General features: G+C 32.6%; 1 pseudogene; it reads right to left on the reverse strand.

Moving 5' to 3' along the window:
- Positions 1-1,685: 1,685 nt before the first annotated feature.
- On the reverse strand, positions 1,686-5,839 carry LOC107016920 (annotated as a pseudogene).
- Positions 5,840-6,681: the final 842 nt, after the last annotated feature.

Raw genomic sequence — 6,681 nt, forward strand, 5'->3', positions numbered from 1 at the left:
TTTTTTTATTTCTTTTCTGGATTTGTATTTCTGATTTCCTGTTATGTGTAAGTAAGCATAGAAGAGGGCATAGATTGTAATAGAGGGAGATTGGGGTTTTATGAATGAAATGTGTTTGTTCGACCAAAAAAAGAAGTTGAAAATATTTTTAAAAAAATAAACTTAAATTTTTTAGGGGTAGGGGGGCTGGTAGGGTGGGTGGGTCGTGGGGGGCTAGTAGGGGTGGGTTGAGGGCTTGTGGAGTGGGTAGGGGGAGGTAGGAAGAGAGTTTTAGAAAATGTTTTTCTTAAGTTTTGAAAAGGAAGTCATTTTCGTTAAATTTAAGGAAAATGAATTGATTTGAAAAATATTTGAGCCGAAAAATATTTGAGCCAAACAAACATGAAAAAATTACACACACTAAGTTGATCATGAAGCATTCATATAAAAAATTATGAAAAGATTTCTGAAAAAAAAAGTGAACAAGGATAAAAGCTTCTTTTTTCACTGGCCCTAAAACTTGTTCATATAGAATCAGATCTTCTACAAGTTTTGATCTGGAAAGCATGTTACTTACCTCGGTTGCTCCATATACAGAAGTAAGATCGAAGAGAATTTATTACTTTGATGGTATGGTTAGTAAGGTGATTAAAAGATTAAATGCTTGGCAAGGTAACATGGTAGGAAAATGTTAATTAAAAGTATCATTCAATCTTTGCCTATTTATATTCTTTCCCCCTAAAGGTACTTTGGAGCTTATTGAAAAGCATATGGCAAGGTAACATGGTAGGCAAATGTTTCTCTAGCTCAAATATTCTTTAGTAGAAACTCTAAACTCAAAAACTTATTGGTCTTGATGACTCTGCAATATGGACCTATTCAGAAGATGACCAATACTCTAATGTTTCTGCCTGGAAGAATATTATAGAGAACAAACAAAGAGATAGCTTTATTAATAATATATGGAACAATTCTATTCCTTATAAAATGTCTTGCTTATGCTTGAGGCTAATTTCCAAAAAACTTCCTTTCGAGCTAAATTTGGAACTCAAGACGATATAGATCATATCCTACTCGATCATCAGCCTATTGTCACCCCTAGAACCAGTACTCCTGACCAAGTGTGCCATAAAAGTTTCAAGGATTTTTTGCAGCCTATTTTGGTTGATTACAACTCTATCTATTGTCCATTCAAGCACTTAATAATTGCACCAAGTATATATAGACTCTATCTATTCACTCTCTCTTGCAGTCTAGAAATGACATGCTCTTTTCCATATTATGAGGTTTACCTCCTCTCCTTTCTATAGGATTAGTAATACAATCCAAATTCACCAATGACCTAAATGGACTTTTGACCACTTGGTTTAGTCTTGACTTATAATCTAAAAGGACAACATAAAAATAAGAGTATTATAACATATATGATGTTTCCAACATACAATTTATTTCTAACATCCACAGGTGCTTGTTCTTATTCATTTGAACATATATATCCATAGGCCACCACACAAACATTTAAGATGATATGTTGCATACTGAAATAAGCATATGAAAAGCTAAAATATCATGAGTTATGCTATTTTAAATGTATCAAAGGTAAAGGAACTAGGTTTTAAAAGTTTTTCTTTGTCTTTAATTGATCAATCTAAATTTTGAAAGTCTTCACCATTAAAAGCTTCAGTGAAGAAAACATCATCCCAATCTCATGCATCATTCTCATTTGTTGTGTCAGCAAAGTATTCATTGCTTCCCATTGTATTCTCCTAATCATTGTGATAAAACATTTAAAGTGAGTATTTGAGTGAATAATATAATAAAAAATGAAGTTATTAGTCGATAGTAATAAGAATATAGCTTTGAACTAACCTCCCTAGGATAGTTAAATCCATGAATATCAGGAGTTATTGCATCACTTTGAAATAAATAATGCTCATTTTTTTGAATGATGTGATTGATGTTGTTGTTATTGCTCAAGTTGATATTCGAAATTGAATAGGCATACTCCAACCCCGATTCTGAGGGATTGTTCAAGTGTGTACCCATAGTTGCTAGTGGACTCGAGACAGGCCTGAGAGAGAGCGAGAGAGAAATATTAGGAATCATATCATGTTAAACAGAAAAAATAACAACATAAATATTTCATCTTGTGTAGAGTTTGGGTGCATAATATTCATTTCTTTTTCAAATTAAAACAAATAACATATTATTGGAGAACAATAACTAAATGCATAAATATCGAAAGAAACCTTGTAGAAGCATAAATATTTTTCCAGAAGTTCATGAGAGAGTTGTTACTACTTTCATCAAAAGTCAATTGTGCCTGCAAAATATATGACTTAACTAGTTTAGTACGGGGGGATGTAGGATCTAACAAAGAATGACATTTCAAGAATATTAGTTTACATGTGATTGCCCAAATATTTGTGTTTGACTCTGCTGGTTATCTACCATCATGTTTTGTTGTGGACTCTGTTGAGTGGATAAAATAATTATATCAAAACTCAAAAAGAAATATTTCATTTCTTTAAGGAGATCTTAATAAGAAATAATATTTCAAGAATATTAATATACCTGTGACTGTCCAAATGTTGGTGGTGGATTTTGTATGACATCTACAGTGGTGTTTAGTTGATAGCTCTATTGTATAGATAAAAATAACAATAATTAAAAATCTCATTATAAGGATATCTTAGTTACTGCATTTTGAAAAAGTGTTACCTGCAATGGGATATAAGGCGATGAGTTTTGATTTTGAGAAAATGGTATATTCCCACTCTGTGAAGAACTTGCAAAGGAAGGGGTATATGTGTAATGGCTAGAACTGTTTGCTACTCTCTTTCCTTTGTCCATCCTGTTTTGATACATACTCCCCTGGATACTTGGACTATAATAATAATGAAATAATAATTAAACAAAAAGGTAAAAGGATAGGGACTTCTTGTAAAGAAATATCATGTGAAAATATTAATAACCTGTACGTATCAATCCAATTATTAGTATTAAACTGATGATGAGTTATTTGTTGTGCTGTAAAGTGAATATCCATATTTCCTTGTTTCTCCAATTCCACCTAATCATAATTTATTTGACATTAGTTAGGGTTTTACATTATATCTAACAAAAATATTTATTTTCTTAAAAATTGTAAATTCGCATTAATATTCAATGATAAATGAAAGAGAAAATTGGTGAAAGAACAAACTTTTCTATCCCTGATTTTTTGGAGAGATAGTTGCAAGTTGTTTTCGCACAAACAAAGCTGATGAAGAGGAACCTCTTCTTCTGGCCCTGGTTCGTAATCCCTGCAAGATCTTGTTGTTAGGCAAAAAATAGTGATTTTAATTTATTAGTATATTACATTTAGACAATTGAAATAGACTATACTCTAAATATCTAAATAAAAATCTAAGGTGACGTTTATGTATTCAATCATGATGTTATAATTTTAGAACTACAAAGAAAAAAATTTGTGATACTAAATCAAATGACCTTATATGAGCATCCACAATCTGCAATTCCAATGTGCTCTTCGTTATTTGTAGCTCCAAATTCTATATCAAAGAATTTCACAATCAAAATGATTTTATCAACTTCCCTCATAGATACATAATGATTAATTGACATTTATTTCAATGTCTCACTTAACTAACAAACTACTAACTAAAATAGTATTGAAAATATAAAAAGAACTTATAAGAGAGGTATCAAATTAAATTTTGCTCACCTCAATCCTGTAGAGATTAAGATACCAATAGCGGGTTGAAACATCCAAAGGCAGCCATCATGAGACAATGTAATTCATCAGTGAGAGTCAATTTCACTTTATACAAAAGAAATCAAGTATGATGAAGGAACTAGGTAGTATCTAACATTTCAATAAATTAATATTGTACAACGCTAATATAACTCTACTTCCGTGAGCTTGCTCATATTGTCAGTCTCAACCACGAATAATGAAGGAGGTGATTTGTCAACCAGAAACAACTTATGTACCCTATATATAAAGGTAGGAGTAAGGTTACATACTTAGTCTCCAAGACCCTACATATGGGGATACACTGATGGCGATGGCGATGGTAGTGGTGGTTTAACACTTATATATATGGTTTTGTAAGTAAAGTAATGTTAAAGGACACTATTCTAAAGTATAATTTTTTGTAAATATCATTCAACAAAATAAAACTAGAGAGAGACAATAAATTAGTCAAAGGAAGACATGAGAAAGAAAAGAGATACAAACTGCTTATCAAGAAAGTATCGGGCACTAATATCTCCCCTGATATGGTTCAATTGCCTCAGTTTTGCCACTTTTTCCTTCATTTTACAACAAAAAATATATATTAATAAATGGTGGTAAAATCATATTTATCAAAACTTTATCACTTACACACTTTTTGACATGAGTCAAACTTATTGTCTTGAACAAATTATATCTAGTTTAAAAATCATTTAGTATTTCGTTAATTTTGAGGATGTCAGCTTCAAAATTTTAATTATTACTCACTCCATTTTCATTTGTTTGTTTAATTTTTTTCTTGACACGATTTGATAAAGTAAGATTTTTGTATTTCATGATCTTAAGCTAAAGACGTGTGGAAATTAAAAGGTATCAATAATCATTTAATTTTGTGGAAAGAACTATGTGATATTAAAAAATTTAAACTAAAGTGTAGCCAAAAAGGATTAAAAATATTTTTGATGAAGGATTGAATGTCCTACTTGGTGATTAATGGTCTCCGACAAGGTAATTCTCCTCTCTTTGAACTAGGGTATGATTTAGATTCAAGACCTCATCAACTTGAAATGATATTAGAGTCAATATATAAGAGGGCCCTAAGAAATGGGGCAGTTGCGCGGGTGGAACTACCCTTGGTCTGTATTTGGAGTGGGGGCGACAAATGGAATCACAGATAAATAAATGTCTGCATAAGGGTGATGTGTATGTGATAAATGGAATACTGGACACAAAATGTTTGGATCTGGGTGTGGTGTATGTGTGTAAGGAGTGAAATTGTGCTTGGACAATGGGGGATGTGTGTGTGATAAATGGAATATTGGATACGAAATGTCTGGATCTGGGTATGGTGTGTGTGTGTAAGGAGTGAAATTGTGATTAGACAATCTTTCTCCCTTTGAGTTAGCATTTGGTGTATGAATTAAGCTCAAGACCTAACTTGACACATTTTGTTAAACAAACTAAAACAAATTAGGGCAAAAAAATTAAAATGAAGCGACTACTAATTTTCAATTCAAAGTTTAGTTTATTCCATATTCTTTTGTAGATTAGACTAATTGATTCACATTCATAAAACATGATATAAGGTTAGAAATTTCCTACAAATATAGAACGATAATAAATATGTAAAGAGTAAAGTACCTGAACATCGGCCATATGACTATCCCCAACAAAAAAAGAAACTCATAAGTTAGTGTTATAGTATATAAGTTACTAATAGCTAAATTACAAAAAAAGAAAAATCAATAGAAGAAATTTAGGGTTAGTTCACGTACGGCAATTTTCTCGCAATCGAAAGCTCAATGTAGCGTTGAAGAATGTCTTCAATTCTACAAAAGTAGAAATTTAGTAAAAAAAAGTTAATCTAGATAATCGTTTTATACATATCAATAACAAATACAACGTAACGAAATTTTTGTCGGTATCGTAATTACAATACCTATTTTTGCTACAGAATTTACTAAGACGTTGAGCAGGGGAGAACGCGACCAACAACACATCCACATCACTGGAAATTGCAATCTCTTTCGCCTTCTTTAGTAAAGTACTACGTCGCTTTGAAAATGTGACTTGACGCTTTGATGTTTCTTCAATTTTCTTAATCTCAATTTTTCTACCCATCTTGAAGGTCTTTCAAGGGAGTCTCTTCCGTCTCTTGGAAGGAACAATAGCTTAGAGTGGTGCGTGAAGTATACAGATAATACAATGACTGAAAAAGAAGGCTCCAAAATAGCTAATTTATAAGGTCAAAATAAATGGGTGGTGAAATAAGTCTTAAATATTGGGTGTAGGTGACAATTATGTGATTAATGATTAAGGATTGTGGAGTTGCCCTCAAGTTTATAAGTTGACAGTTTGGTCCATTAAATTAAATGAAGGGTAAAAGGGTAATTTCACAATACCTAATTTAACCAACTTTTGATGGGGATTAAATGAGGGGTAAAATGGTAAATTGACTACACCAAACCAAATTTAACCAATTTTGGTGGGAAAATATCGAGCCAAAAGAGGAAATAAAAGCTTTTTTCCCCCGCCTTCAGCCATCGTATTCGTCCTCCTCTTCTTCTTCTGCTCTCGTCTTTGCTTGCTTGCTTTCCTTTCTTCCTGCTCTGTTTGTTATGCGGAATTTGAGATAGATCTCATTGTAGTCCACTCCCTCTCTTTGGTTGAAACCTCTGGCAACAACCCTGGCTTTATACTTGACTCCTTCTGCTGGTGATATCCCTTCCTTCTTCTTGAAAACCCATTTGCAAGTAATAATCTTTCTCCCCGAAGGCTGTATGACCAGATCCCATGTCTGATTCTTGTGTAGGGACTCCATCTCATCTCCCATAGCGGCAAACCATTTTTCAGAATCAGAACTTAAAATGGCTTCTTTGTAAGTAGACGGCTCAGATGTATCTACCTCTTCAGCAACCTGCAGTGCATAACCCACCATGTCCTCAAAACCATACCTCGTAGGT

Source organism: Solanum pennellii, chromosome 4, assembly GCF_001406875.1.
Source record: "Solanum pennellii chromosome 4, SPENNV200".
Classification (NCBI taxonomy): Eukaryota; Viridiplantae; Streptophyta; class Magnoliopsida; order Solanales; family Solanaceae; genus Solanum; species Solanum pennellii.